Source organism: Danio rerio, chromosome 2 (assembly GCF_049306965.1).
Source record: "Danio rerio strain Tuebingen ecotype United States chromosome 2, GRCz12tu, whole genome shotgun sequence".
Taxonomy (NCBI): Eukaryota; Metazoa; Chordata; class Actinopteri; order Cypriniformes; family Danionidae; genus Danio; species Danio rerio.
In genome coordinates this window covers 38,272,263-38,288,895 of record NC_133177.1, presented here as the reverse complement: position 1 = coordinate 38,288,895, position 16,633 = coordinate 38,272,263, and the positions used below count along the sequence as shown (strand labels likewise).

At 35.0% G+C, this 16,633-nt stretch overlaps 1 protein-coding gene across 9 annotated transcripts in view; it reads right to left on the bottom strand.

The window, feature by feature from the left end:
• The window catches only part of tnr (tenascin R (restrictin, janusin)), a 238,342-nt gene that overhangs the window by 165,730 nt on the left and 55,979 nt on the right, over positions 1-16,633 (bottom strand). For all 9 annotated transcript variants that reach the window (XR_012385660.1, XR_012385666.1, NM_194383.1 and 6 more), the window contains 1 exon segment: positions 10,537-10,569. The gene's annotated coding sequence lies outside the window, so the exon portion shown is untranslated.

Genomic DNA, 16,633 nt, shown 5'->3' with positions numbered 1-16,633 from the left:
ACAAAACAAAACAAAACAAAACAAAACAAAACAAAACAAAACAAAACAAAACAAAACAAAACAAAACAAAACAAAACAAAACAAAACAAAACAAAACAAAACCTAAATTAGCAGAATGTCTTCTAAATAAAATAACTCTTGTATATCCTGTAAATAATATTTTGAACAACTATTTATACAAAACGAAATAAAAAAAGACAAGAAAAAACAAAACAAAACCTAAATTAGCAGAATCTCTTCTAAATAAAATAACTCTTCTATCCTGTAAATAATATTTTAAACAAATATTTAAACAAAACAAAACCTAGACTAATCTAAACTAAACTAAAACTTAAACAAAAATTTAATTTAATTTTAAAATCTAGGTCATTTACACATGCTCAAACAGACTCCACACATCTACGCACACTTGTTTTAAAAAAGATATGCATAAAAACATATATTAGGTTATAGAAAATAGTATCCAGATCATCAAGAATGTAGGATTCATAACACAGTCCTGAGGCCGTACAGTACTTACCACTGTTGACCTAGCATAACCTATTGCCCACCTCTATTCCCAAAATGCAGAAATGTTTTTTCAACTCCCTCTATGCATGCTTCAGACGCTAGCTCCTGTGGAGACACCACTGATGCTCCAAATGGCTACATGAACAGTTTTCGACTGGGCTCCTCTCAAACGTGCCACAGGGAAGAATAAAACATGAGCTTCCAGGTGCTAATTAAAAATTCCAATGCTGACAGACAACACCACGCCAGAGATGCAATCGTCTTGTCTCTCCGTGGGGGAGAGGAATAATATGATTATCTTTTCACGGAATCAATTGAGCTCGGTTTCATGGGAAAGAGGGACTCCGAGCAGAGTGAGCTGTCTGAGATGGAGAAACAAAGGGAGCGTAATGTTTTTGAAGGTCCTGCTTTCATGTCTCCAGCATCTGGTGCCTGGAGTCTTTGCAGTGCCTTTTTTTGCACATAAACGCTTCAAACATTTGCCTTTCTTCCTTAAAAACCAGCTAAGTGTAGAAATGTATCTTCTGAGACCATTACTAACAGCTGAGCGCTATGAGAGCAGGTCTTTGACTCATCACTGTACGGAGGTCAAAGTGGTAAGATCAACAAAGCAAGCATTTATTTTCCTTATACACTTATGCTGTCAACATGTGAAGATGTCTGCTCAAGGAAACAGGTCCAAGTGTTTTGTTTTACAAACAGAAAGCATTTTCATTTCTTTTTCCCTGGCTCTGGCTGAAAGCACACTAAGGACGTGCAATTGGAAGATCAGGATTATAATTAAGGGATTTAAACAGCTTTTCTATTATATCCGAGAGCTGCAGATCCTATTGCCACAAAAATAATGATCTGCTCTTGATGAAGATGCGCAATAAATGCTTCACTGAATTTTAAACTGTTTATGTTGAAACTGAAATAATAATCTTATTTACAAGTGAAGATGGTTTACAATGCATTGTGCACAAGTGTATCTAAAATATGGCTAATAATAAAATATAACTGTAAGTTTAATGTAGTACATTTCATTATAGAATACTATTAACAATCTAATTCATACCATAAACAAACATCATTTAAATAATAAACGAAAGAGTTGTACAAGTCCACAATAATATATATATATATATATATATATATATATATATATATATATATATATATATATATATATATATATATATATATATATATATATATATATATATATATATATATATTTCGTTTTCATCAAGTGTTTCCTTAAGGGCACCAAGTGAGAATGTGACTGTATCTGAAATTGCATTCGTCCCTACTATTTAGCATTTGAAAAAGAGTATACAATGTACAAATGCAGTCTGTCTGAACTAATAAAACATGAGACAAAAAGTACCAGGATGAGCTCAAATTTTGAGGTGTGCATTTTATAAATCCGTACTATGACAAAGAAGAGGAAGAAGAGGATTTTTAAATGATGAAACTGATGCTGTTAATGACTATCAACATTTATACTACACACATTTATACTGTGTAAGTAGAACAAGACTTACACTATACACCACCGGTCACAAGGTTGTGGTCAGTTTTGTTTTAATGTCTTTTTAAATAAAATTATTTTGTTCATCAAGGCAGCATTTATTAAATGTAAATAAATAAATAAATTTTTATACATTTATTAAAATTTTAAATAACGGCTTTTTTATTTTATGTAGGTTCAAATGAAATTATTACTCCAGTCATTATTGGTTTTATTACTATTTCAATAATAAAAATATTATTAATAATAGTAATTATTCATTCATTTTATTTTCGGCTTAGTCCCTTTATTAATCTGAGGTCCCCACAGTGGAATGAACCGCCAACTATCCAGCACATGTTTTGCGCAGCGGATGCCCTTCCAGCTGCAACCAATCTCTAGGAAATAATAGTAATGATAATAATTATTATTATTCATATTAGAGTGATTGGACTGGAATAATGAAGCTAAAAATCCACCAAAATGAAATAGCTTTAGTCCAGTTTTCAGAGTTGAAGTTTAGTTTAGTTCAGCTCAGAGTAATACAAAAGTCAGAAACACTGATGAGCAAATGCATCTATATGCAGCTCGACAAAGTTCGACAGTTCGAAGCAATAAAAAAACATTTTTGCGAACACTGCTAATTTTGTTTATTATTATTATTATTTACTAATAATAATAATAATAACTATTTTTATTATTGTAAATTATTTAAGATTTTTTATATATTTTTAGAATATAATCTTTTAAATAAATACTTGTGTTATTGCATTTCACTTACTGAAAACTATGTTTTAATAATTTTAGTTAACAATAACAGCGTTGCCATATGCAATTAATTTGAGTATAAAACTAATTAAAACCCCAATAACAACTTAGAATCTCTTTTTTTATGATATACTATCTTTTGTCTTCTAATCCCAGGCTGAAAGTGTGTCTCAAGGCGGTGGTTGAGCCCATCTTGAGGCAGTAACTGATTGTTTGGCCCGTCTGCACCATTCGTTTTTAAGGGTATGAATCTAATGTCATTCCTCCTCATTACAGTACAGCCTTCCAATGCCTGTGCTAATTCCTCCACCAATCCCTTAGAGAAATCTCTCCACTGCCCTGGCTAGCATAAATCATTTTTATCGCTGGTACTTCGGCCTCGATCTGCACAGACGGGTGATGTTTTAAACCCTATGTGGATGGTAAATCTGCCAACTTTAATTAAAATGGCATCTTTCCCCTTTTGTCCTGGTGACATAATGGCCTCCAAACTTCCTACAACAGATCTCAGAGGACTGACCTCAAGCTAAAATATATTTATATAAATACATTTATATATATAAAAGAACTACCTCATACATTCTCTAAAAAATGACCTAGTTTAAAAAGTTTGAGCAAAGGAAAGTTTCAGAGATGCTGAATATAATAAATCAAAAATCTGCTATATATATATATATATATATATATATATATATATATATATATATATATATATATATATATATATATATATATATATATATATATATATATATATATATATATTTATACCAGCAAACAACAATGAACACCTGTCATTTAACGATTTCCACTAGGCATAGAAGAAAAGCCCTGAAACCCAAGGCACTCCACAACTGTCAAGAATAATAAAATGTTTCACTTTGGTTTAATGCAGTCATTCATCACATTTAAACAGCAATACAAAAAGGTTAAGTGAGATCCCACAAGATATATGTTTTATCATCAACGCTTTCCGCCACAAAGAGCCAAGTCATCCACGGCCCCTTGTCTGTCTTCATTTCTGCTAATGACAGTGTGAAACTCAATCAATGAAAGCAATTCATTTGGCTTTGCATGCTAATCATTCAGCTATGCTAAACACATAAGCCCTTATTTGAGAAGAGCGTGAATTGTGGCAACAGTTTCCGCTCGCTCCAGCTGTAGAGCCGAAATGAAAAACTCATTGAGAAAAGTCAACACTGATTGCACTGTACTGCATTAAAACACAAATATTTATGCTGTGACATTTTCCGCAAATCAATAACTTAATCCACTTTCTGCCAAATGCTTTTGAAAAAGGCCTTGCTGTACTGTAACGGCCTGGCCTTTTAACTACAAAAGGCTTTCTGTGAATTGAACTCAGGACCCTGAATCCATTCATTCTCATCTTCTCGGTGTGTGTGTGTGGTGGCCACAGAAGCAGAATACAGTGTCCTTAATGCAGCACAGTCCTTAGACACAAACTTATCTAAAAAAGCAGAGTCACAACTTATTTTTTACTACTAAACATTTCAACTGAAAATATATTTTTTGCTACCCAGGCTCATTTTGAAAACATAGCTCTATAAAAATTTCTGGAGAGCACCAAATACGTCCCAGGAGTACTTTTTTTCAGTTTTTGTTTTCGTGAAAACGCCAGAGGCTGCTGTGTACGCTTTTTGCGATCTCAGATTTCTCTTGCAAGCGTCATTCACGCCTGCTCTTCTTCTAACAGTTTGAGCAGTTTTTTCCAACAAAGGCAGCTGTCGACTGACTGACTGACTGAATAATTGACCGATTGACTGACCGACCGATTCACCCACCCTCTCCCAAAACCCAACCGATAGTGTTTTAAAAAGCACCGATTGACCAGCGCCAACCAACGTCCTTAAACCCAACTAAAAGATTTAAAAAGCAATCCAGAAAAAGAAAAGCTGCCTGCTTTTTACCACGTTTTCATATTTTACCACATTCTCACCCTGTTGTTTACTTGTTTATTTATTTTTTTGCCTTTTGTTTTTGTCTTTTCTGCTTTCTGGAACTGTTCTTTGCTGGACTCAAACCTCGTCATTACGGTCTGCATCTGAAGTCTGGCGACATACATGTCGAGCTACTGGACAAACTGGAAACAGCAAGAAAGCTGTCCATATACGTAGGTAAATAGCCAGCTGCTAGCGACAAAAGGAATAGCGTCATACTGCCCCCATAGCGTTCATTTTAAAGACGAACATACTTCTGGCTACATAATTTGCAATCTCCAGCAATGTTTATAGGGCTGCATTTTCAGAATGAGCCTATGTGGATTTTTTGAATGCACATACTGCATAAACACTACCATGTAAGATTTGTTTTCATTTTTTTATTTGACTAAGAAGCTAATATTTAGAAGAACACATTAAAATTTATCAAATCAACAGTCAAATTTTAAATTAATTTTTATAAAAACAAATAATTCATTAATTTAATAGGAATTTTAGTGTAAAACTGCAATGTTTAGGAAAATATGAAATTTGAAAATAATGTTTTTTTGTTTGTTTTACTATTTAATAAAAGCACTTTTTTATAAAGGTTTTTCTACTTAATATTGATCTACTTAATCACCAATAGTATTTACTTAAGTCCTTAAGTCTTTAAAAAGAGACCAACATTAAATCTGCTGTAAAGTCAAGATGTAAGAAATATCATTTTTATATACATTATCCAAAATTAAAACAATGAATTACCATAAACTAAATGGAGTATTTACACACAGACTGTTCATTTCAGTCAGCCAGCCCCAGGGCTTCCAGTTAATTGTCATTCCATACAAAATTGCTGTGTTTAAGATCTGATTTCTTTAAAAAAAAACAGCAATCTTCACTGCCAGGCTGAGATGCAATATAAAGTGGGTATCAGACCAAACAAGAAGCACTGCAATACATTTTATTTTTCCACGTCATGTCTTTAAAATATTGAAATTAATTTTACCCCAGTAATTTCAATGGAATTTCTGCTCGTTCAGAAATGCGTGTTGACGGTGCCTGCGTTCAGGTTGTTCGTCTCTTTACGCTTTAACGACCAAATAGATGCTTAAGTCTATTTAACTGATTATATTTGAATTACATTACAACATTGATGCTGTAAAAGGAACCTTATGAAATTGAAAAGTCACGTAAAGCTTTCACCGAAAGTTCATCATTGGCTGAAAAACACTAGCTGTGCATGTAGTCTATTGAAAAAAGTTATAGTGATTCATGTGAAAAGCACCACAGCATTAAACATTTTTCTTTTGTTTTTGTTGAAGATATCAATCAAATAAATGTATCATTTGTAAGAATAAGTGACTTACAAAAATAATACAAAGATCTTTTGAACAGTAGTGTAGCCTGCTGTGTGGAATATCCAATTTCTACCATTTCCCTTTGGAGGCAGCCACTAATTTTCCCATTTCATTTTTCATCTGGGCCCTGCTCTTTACCAGAAGACATAACAGTCATCGGTGTCTCTGAGACATTATCAAAACCTGACAAAGCGCCCCAGTGTGGGTCTCATAAAGATCCTTTATGAGGCTGAGTGCATTAGCAAGACTTAGAAAAAGCAGTGGGCTCCATTGATTTCATTCACACTGCGGCATATTTACACTTCCTCTCTATCTGTTATCACACACAGCCTGCTATTGTTTTTCTCTGGCGTAGACCACTTAACAGCGCTTGCTTGGAAAGAGGTGTTCCTTTAAGTGTGACTGGCTTGAGGAGGTATTTTTTATTTTGCCTTGATTGTCTTTTTGTGCAGCACATCTCTCACACACAGAGGTCTCTTTTTAGAAAGGAGGGGAGGTTAGCTTCTATTGAGCGATGTCTTTGCATTGATTTAGCACCCTGGACAGCTACTTAGAGACCACGATTTTTCCTCTATGAAGCAAAATCAACAATTAAAAAGATTGAGATGATGGTTGGTTACGCTGTATGATGTTGGTTGCATGGAGCATCGTCTTTGTCTGGGAGCTAAATGAAAACAGTACTTTACGATGGATGCTTGATAGTGATAAAGATTTTCCTGCTGACCTTTTATCACAAGGCAGTGCGATGCTTTTGTTAGACTGACAAGAAAAGTGCTGCCTACCGCATTGAGCCATCAAGTTCTTTTCTTTTCCAGGCGCCTCAACTTGAGTCAGATTTTTTGTTTATACATGCCATAAGAAAAGCTAAAATATACACTCCTAAAGATCAAAACGGCAAGAAAACCATTAAACTCACAATTTTTCTAAAGATTTATCATTGTGATATGACTTCTGGCTTCTTATTGAGATTTTACTGTAGGCAAGCTTGGTATTCTCTGCATTATTATTTGTTATTGTATTTCTTGTAGCACTTTAAGTTTAAGAAAAGTGCATCATAATTAAAATGTATCATTATTATTATTATTATTAGTAGTATTATTATTAATAATAATAATAATAATAATAATAATAATAATTTTAAGAGATAAAGTTGAATTTCAGAGATAAAAATTCATAATTAAAAAATTTTCACAATGTAAACTCTAGATCAGGGGTGGCCAAACTTTTTTGTATGAAGGGCCAAAAACTAAATATCATTGAGTCCCATGGGCCGAAGGTAAATATACCAATTTATCTTACATTAAAGCTGCCAAAGGTAATTTCCTGACTTATTCGATAATATTTAAGAAATAAATTAGAAATATTAAAGGTTCATGAAACACCAAAACACATTTTTTGGGATGTTGACAGTCATATACATGTGCCACGTTGCTAAAACACTATTAGGAAACTTAGCTGACAGCTTAAATTTAGCTGACCATTAAGAGAGCAAATTCAAATTCATTCTTCCGGTTTAAAAAAAACAAAAACAAAGTTACGGTACAAAGTGACGTCATTGAGTCTTCAGCACATCTGTTTATTAATTCATGAGAATGACTTGGTATGAACAAATCAGTAAGCACTATTGTGAACGAGATTCAACTTCATTAATATGCATGATACAACTTCAAGGAATCCTTTTACCTGTTACAGTGTTCAGAGAGATGCCATATTGTGTTGTCGAACAATTAGTAGAAGAATTGTTCGGAGACATGAGTTATCAAACAAAGACTTGATGAGAGCCAAAGACCCACGATGAGAGCACCGATCACGTGTAGATCTGCATGTATGGATTACAGTGGTCTGCTAACATGCGACAAAAATATGTCTGTAAGGAACATTTTTTTACCTGAGAGCTTTTTGAATTTAGGAATGGTGAAAGCTGGATTTGCCAATCATCACCTTTTAGATAAAGATGCAGTTCTAGTTCGTGTTGATTGACCTGTCTCTATGGATTTATTAAGTGAGTGATCAATTTCCTTTGTTTACGTTTATTCAGATGGCAAAGTTAGATAGCATCATCAGCAGTACTCTTTCAGTTTTTAAAGACATACCTTAGTCAAAATAATTTAGTTACTAAGTTTACAGAAATATCAATACAATATTATGGACTGAAAATCCTCCACTTCCACACAGCTCTCAGATCTGCTGTGAATGCTGCTCTCCGAATCACTGTCCATCTCCCCTGTGTCTGTATTTGTGTTACCTATGTGAAAATCAGGTGTTGTGCACATACTGAAACTCCCCTTTCCATGCTAACCCTTCCCTTTTTTGCCACTCGACACTCTCACCTAAACAAAGTTAGACTCACCCACTCCCCAGTTTTTTTCCAACTACAGTTGAGAATAATTGGGTTTCATGGCTCTTAAAATTGTAATGCAGTATATATTTGGTATTACTTACTTTATAACTTATAACAATAAAAAATGTAAATGATCACATTTATAGCACAGTGGAGTTCAATGCTAAATACATTAATCAAACAGAATTAAATTAGAATCTGCCTTTTTCTCCGTTTGCTCACTGATATCTCTGGATTGTCCCTTATCAGTCAGATGATTTACATTATGTATACTTAAAAACAATGACTAATTTAATTGAAGCATTTAATTGGCATTCGCTTTTTGTAGCTTAGGAATAAAACAAACAAACAAACAAAAAAAATTACATTACATTAGAAATGATGTCTCTAAACCAGGGGTCTCAAACTCAATTTACCTGGGGGCCGCAGGAGGCAAAGTCTGGGTGAGGCTGGGCCGCATAAGGGATTTCACAAAAAAAAAGTCCTCAAATGTCATTATTAACAGTTTTAATTATTTCTTCTGAACATGAAGTGTCCTGAACATTAATAGAACATTGAGTGAAGATTATGAACAGTTCTTCTGAACATGGCATCTTTTGCCTACTCCTTGCTGCCAGAGACTTGACAGCGCTTCTTCTCACAAATCTGAACCACATTTGGCTTTAGAGCGGAAGCAGTTGAGACCCTCAGTATGGCTTTGGGGAACTCAATCAAAACTTCCATTCCCTCACCCACTGCAGAGTGGATGCGCGTACTGAAGAGCGGTGTTGTCGCGCGCGTACTGAAGAGCGGTGTTGTCGCGCGCGTACTGATCAGCTGTGTTGTCGCGCGCGTACTGATCAGCTGTGTTGTCGCGCGCGTACTGATCAGCTGTGTTGTCGCGCGCGTACTGATCAGCTGTGTTGTCGCGCGCGTACTGATCAGCTGTGTTGTCGCGCGCGTACTGATCAGCTGTGTTGTCGCGCGCGTACTGATCAGCTGTGTTGTCGCGCGCGTACTGATCAGCTGTGTTGTCGCGCGCGTACTGATCAGCTGTGTTGTCGCGCGCGTACTGATCAGCTGTGTTGTCGCGCGCGTACTGATCAGCTGTGTTGTCGCGCGCGTACTCAAGAGCGGTGTTGTCGCGTGCCTACTGAAGGGCGGGACCGAAGGTGTGCCGCGTCGCGGGGGCACTTTTGATCATTTTGGAAGGGCACTTTCTATCCAAGACTAAAAAGGGCATGTGCACTGCACAGGTTGAGCCCTATGTGTGCACGTGCCTGCCCTCACCTAAAAAAAGGCGTATATATGTATAAATAAAACACCCCCACCCCACTCCAGTCACATCAGTCTGTACCAGTCTGTATCTACCTATAATATATATCAGATGCAGGCTGTAGCTAGGTAGGTGGCAGGCTGCAGATAGGTAGCTAAGTGGCAGGCAGGGGCGGGAACAGCTTACCTTGGTTCTGGCCGGCGCGAGTTCCCTCCTTCCCGCCCGTCACAGCGTCTAACAAAGGGGCGGGGTGCGAGGTGACGTCACCGGCATCCCCGCCCCTTTGTTTACACGGCGGGCGGGGAATGCCAGTGACCGCTGTGTACGGATAGAATCAGCGGAGCGGGGAGCGCTCTCTCTCCCCGCTCCGCATATTCTGTCAGTGTACAGTGGTTGGTGCGGGCCACAAAATATTGCACTGAGGGCCGCAAATGGCCCGCGGGCCGCGAGTTTGAGACCCCTGCTCTAAACCATCCCCATCATTCTCCCTCTCTTCTTAGATGGGACGGTGGGCCAAATCAATGGGCTTACCATGGGTTACCATAGGCTAACTTTGGCCTACTTTGGCCACTAATGTGGACATCTCTGCTCTAGACTGTCTGGATAGCAAAAAATTAATTGTAAATAACAAAGTAGTAATCCTACAATATTGATATGAAAACTCAGAATTCTGTCATCTTAATGTAATTCTAAAATTTTGTTCTGCACATTTAGGTTTGATTCACAGTTCTTGATTTTTTTATCTTAATAATAAGAGAAATAAAGTCAAAACTGTAAAATAAACCAGCAATTACAGTACCTTTACTTGTGTATGCTATTTTATTCAGAGGTGATAATTCAATGTAAATTTAACTGAATGATTTCACTCTTACCGTCTGCTGCTCTGGAATTTTCCCAGTAGTTTTCTGAAAAATAAGAAAAAAATAAAAAGTCAAAATTATTTTTCTCAAGCCATGCAATGTAATGATGCTATTTTTTCACAAATTCTCAAAGGTGAAAACTCAACCACTTTAAAAGCTAGTTACATAATATTTCAGTCGTTTTCATAATTTAACAGCAAGCGCAGCCAGAACCACACTCTAACACAAATATCTGAATGGTTAAAGATAAACATTATGCTCCGCCAGACGCCCCCAAACCTCTATTTGATGCTATGTGTCGTTTGCTTTAAAGAGGTTGGTCCTTTGGTTAAAAGGGTCATAAAAGCAAAACAACACTTGGACGCTGGTTGTGTAAATGTAGGTATGTTAAAAGCAGAAATGAACAAAAAAGAAAAGCATTACATTAAGTCGCAAATCCCTCCTATGCTTGCAATCATAGAAAATGCTTTCGTACTTAGACAAAGTCTCTATAGTTTGCTGAAGAACACATAATTAGGCCCTATTTTTGCTCTGCTCATAAATGCTTCTTTTGTGGTGGAAATTACTAGAGGAAGCTCTGTACCTAATAACTAATGTTTTTTTTTTTTTTATAAGCAAAGTGCAAAAGCATCCTTCATATAACAGCTGCTCAAAAAGCTACAGAATATATTAGTAGTAAACATCACTGTAAATTACAGTTAAAATGAGTTTGAAAATAATCACAACAATCTGGACATCATATGCATATTTTTATTTGCCCTATAAGTTTGTTTACTGACTGTCTACAACTAAGCAACTATTATAATAATTTATTGTAAATGTTCACTCTACAACATCACATCACCCCATGTCGCAAGTAATCTACTCATAAGGCCAAGATTGTGCAGTAATAATAAATCCAGAATCAAACAAAAGTGCTTTGTGGACTTTTAAAGTAGTCTACTACATGTTTGGGTTACTTTCAGTTTCTCTTCACGCGCAGTCGAGAGTAACACACATACAGATTATTTTTGGGGCTGATTTAAACATTGAAATATATGTGCTCAATTGTTACTAAAGCTCTATTTTTGAAAATATTCAATATTTGAATATAATTCATTTTAAACCACCTGTATTGTGTTGTACAAACACATTTCCATGGTTTACACATTAGGCTAGTGGTGTAAATATGATCATTTTGCTAATATTCGATTCAAATGGTCTCATTAATAGATTTTCCTCATATGCATATTAAGATTTGTATAAAAATGTGAATGTAAAATTTGACTGCTGGCTGAATTGAACATGTTAAAGTAAAAGTGAACAACAACAATCTTGACATCATATATCATAACTTTTTATTTGCCCTATAAGTAGGGCTATGCAATTAATCGAAAATCCGATTTCGATTTCGGCTTCTAATAGTTATGAAAAAACATTAATCAAGATAAATGATTATTCCATTATTTACCGCCCCCTTTTCAGAACACATTTGTCGCTCTTCAAAGCGCAAAAGACCACATACTTATGTGTGTATGTGTGTGTGTGCGTGTGTGCGGCGCGCAGACACAGTCAGAAGCATGCGGTCAGCATTTGGTCTCATTCGCACATTGTGACAAGCAGAGCGCACACATCTAAAGTCATCTTAACGTGAGCGCTTTAATGGTCAAATAGGTGTCAAAACGCGGTGTTTAGTGATTATTCATATCAACCCTCATTTGTGTAATAAACAAACGAGTTGAGGATCAAAAGACATGTGAAACACCCCTTTTGAAAATGAAAATTTGATCTTTTTCTAAGTAAAAATATATATGCTGGTGCATTTGAACAAACAAGCTTTTTAAACTGTTATATCCACTAAGATTATAATCTTTAGAAATAGAAAGATAACAGATTTAAATTCTAATGGGTTATTCCAAAGAAATTACAAACTTCAACAAAATTGTATATATTTTTTAAGTTTCTCATGATTTTATTGATTTTTACATGATTTTTTTGTTTATTAACATTTAATTCAATATTTTACATATTCATTTGGCTGTACTCATTTTTGGACTGTGATCTTACATTGTTTTTTGTTTTTGTTAGTTTAGTTCCAGTTTTGGCTTTGGTACAGACTAATCTAATGTGCACAAGTCTTATTGTAAAGCATGTTATTGGCTGTACTCATTTATGCTGAGTACTGTATACTGCACAATCCATTAAACATGCTGGTGAATTTCACTGACACTTCTTGTAGGTATGGCAAATGTTTCAATACTCGCTGATTCATTGAAAAATACGGAATCATTCATCAATTCAACCAATTGATTGAAATACACAAATTCTGAAACGCAGCTACACTCCTGTCACTTTGCTGGGAATTGAATGCATATAGGAATAACAACAACTAAACAGAAAGATTAGTGTGTGCAATATTTGTTTTTTAAAAGGATGGACATTAATTCTGTTGTACTGAATATTAGCAGTGCTGTGATTACTTGCTTGTTACCTTGCCTACATTACTTACTTTTGTGTTTGTGTGTGCATGCGTGTGTACATTCATTCTTGCAAGATATCAGCTTGATTACAACTTGAACTTTAAAACAAACAATTGCAGACTGAACTTCTTATTTAGTTTATATATCAATTTTATTCTTAACATGATTTTTATATACATGTTATATTTGTGAATTATAAAATCAGACTAAAGGTAAAGCAAATGTCTGAACTGCAAGATATAAAGTAAGATTTGAAAGAAAAAACAGTAAACTCAATTGCAAGAAATAACATTGCAAAATTATAAGAAGCAAAAGTCAGAAAGTTTATTCAAAGTTTACATCTTGATTTATAATTATGTTGGAAACATGCAAATAACAAAAAAGTGCAACTTCATCTCACAATTGTGACCCTTTTTAAATTACAAAAAACAGTTGCAATTAACTTTTATCATTGTTAAAATGTCCCCACATATGATTATAAAGAATTGCATTATACAGTATTTGAATAATGTCACCTTGATTTTCAAAAGAGCCCGATGCAAACTGAGATTGGATGCCACACATTCACACATTTTGGTGTGAAAGCAATGTAATCAATGACACTTTTTAAAGAGAAAGGGTGACCCTCAAGGCAGAGCAGATCTATAGGCAGCACATTAGTCCTCTGTGATGACAGACGTGAGTTTGAATGATTAATGGAGCATGTGGTTGAAATAAAGACTTATTGATGTGACCTTTGAGTGCAGGATTTTGCTGCAAATGGAATGACATAAATCTGTAGGACTAATCCTTCCAGATATTTCCATACCATCATCGCCCTTGTCAGAGAACACAAATAGTGTAATAATGTGGCATGGACTGTGTGGACAAATTTGAAAGTCATTCAAGGAGTAAAACACAATGTTAAGTGCTTATAATAGTTAGTGATAAATATTTAGAACTTAATTTTAAATTAAAATAATAAAGAGAAATTTCCCAGAGATGGGTTGTAGCTGGAAGGGCATCCGCTGCGTAAAACATATGATGGATAAGTTGGCGGTTCATTCTGCTGTGGTGACCCCAGATTAATAAAGAGACTAAGCTGAAAAGAAAAGGAATTAATGAATGAATAAAGAGAAACAGATTTTTTAAACTTCAGTTAGTGTAACAATAAAGTTCAATGAGTGAAAAACAATAAGTTACATTGGATTTTTTCACACTTTATGAATTGCATAATTTGTTTTGATTTTGCAGAATTTTTTCTATTAAAATTAAAAAAACAAAACAAACAAAAAAATGACATAACAGGCAAATTACATAGGCTACACATTTCTTTTTCTGAAACACTACTGGTAAAAAAATAAATAATAAATAAAAAAAATTTGATCCAGAGCTCAGCATAAATGAATACACCCAATTTTGAAAATAAATCTATCCATTTGTCAGTGAATATAGATAATGTATTTAGTTACATTTAAACATATATTTAGTAAACAGATTATAAAATTAATATAATTTATTATATTTTAGACACCAAAAATTTAGAAATAAAAAGATGATACATTTAAATTCACGTGAAACATTGAACAATAAATTACAAACTACATCAATTTAAAGAAATTTTATATATATATATTGTTTCTCTTGACTTTTTCCCAAACATAAATTTAGGCTACAACTTTTTGACCCATTATTGTAAGTTATATCCGAATATCCGAGTTGGAAAAAATGCATAATTATAATTACATACATTTAATAATATAATAGGCAACGCAGTGGCACAGTGGGTAGTGCTGTCGCCTCACAGCAAGAAGGTTGCTGGTTCGAGCCTCGGCTGGGTCAGTTGGCGTTACTGTGAGGAGTTTGCATGTTCTCTCTGCATTCTTGTGGGTTTCCTCCGGGTCCTTCAGTTTCCTCCACAGTCCAAAGACACGCTGTACAGGTGAACTAGGTAGGGTAAATTGTGCGTAGTGTATGAGTGTAAATGAGTATGTGTGGATGTTTCCCAGAGAAGGGTTGTGGCTGGAAGGGCATGCACTGTGTAAAAACGTGCTGGATAAGTTGGCGGTTAATTCCACTGTGGCGACCCCAGATTAATAAAAGGACTAAGCCGAAAAGAAAACGAATAAATGAATTAATAATAATATAATAATTATATATATTTTTTTATTAAAAAAATAAAGGTGAGGTCAGTATCCTCAACAATAAACAAATAGAGAACTTTAAAACAAATGTTACTGTATGGAAAGTAACTAAAAGCTGTGTAAATAGTTAGGTTTTATTGAAATGGATTGTTGGTGATTTTATAGTTGCTAATGGCCAGATCAGGTATCTATAAAAAGTAAGACCTGTTAAAAAAGATTTAAGACCTACAACACAACATTTCAGTAGATTTAGGACATTTCCAGCCCTAATAATTTTATATTAAAGAAAATGTAAGACTTTTTAAGACCTTGTAAATACTCTGTAATGTCTAAGTGTTTTGATTTAATTCCAAGACCTCCATTTATTTCCATGTGCACAGATGATATCTCTACTCAATCAGTCTGAGTAATTTTAAAAAGATCACTAATTAGCCACTTTAATAGTTTAGATAACGACTCCACATTGCCTTCTAGCAGCAAAAACTGAATTCTGTGATTTTGGCTGATGGGCTTTTAATGAGTAACAATATCCACTTTTTTTGCCTAGTAAGAGGAAATGCTCCCGCTGACAGCAGCCGTTGTCTAACCACAGATTTAATGTGTCATTACAGCACAGGCATGCATCATGGTGTAAGTCTCTCAAGAGAAGCTCATTCAAACAAACACAGATGCTTCCATCTGTTAAGCTCATATTTACCACCCCGTCCCAATTCTTCTCCCTCTGTCTTGTGTGTGTGGGCAGTCGAGGTGGGAATCGATCTGGGTTCTCCTACCCCATTCATCTAACTCTCTGCCACTGTCCGCCCCGCTACCGCTCAAGGACCCGAAAGCACAGAGGTGCTGGGATTCTGAATAGATCTTTAAAGCTTTTTTCTTCTTAGCGAGATATTGATGGCGCACTCAAGCGATAATGTAAACAAAATTTGCTTTCACTCTATGTATAGGCTATATGTTTTTCTAAGTGGACTATTTAACTTGGAAAAAAAGAAGCCGGAAATGTCAGTGTTGTTTAAAGGTCAAGCGTCTGAAGTAGCACTCCTGTTTTTCTAATAATTATACACCATTTAATCATTTATCGGCTGCCTTTGTCCTCTAGCTCTCCTTTTGTCTGTTGTGCTTGATGTAAAAGACAAAATAATTCAGAGAAGCTCTTTATGAGAATGTGATGGCCTTTTTATGTTTCTCTCAAATATCCTTATGTATAATTGATGGAGAGCTCAACAGCTCGACTGTATATGGAGATGAACTGTATGCTCAAGAGTATTTTTTACAACAGTTTTGAATGAGCACTTAACCTTGGTTAAAAAAAAATCATAATAGAGCTTTCCATTTTTCCCTCCTAAAAAATTAGAAAAGCTCAATTACCACCCACTAAAATACCATTCAGTGTAACAATAGTGTACTAAAATGTTTTAAATAATAATTCTTGTCAGTCTTGTTTAGAACAGCAATGATTTGATGGCACATTTAAAAAGTCTATTTTTCAAGGATCATAGTGCAGTCTGAAAATACTCATTAATTTGCAAA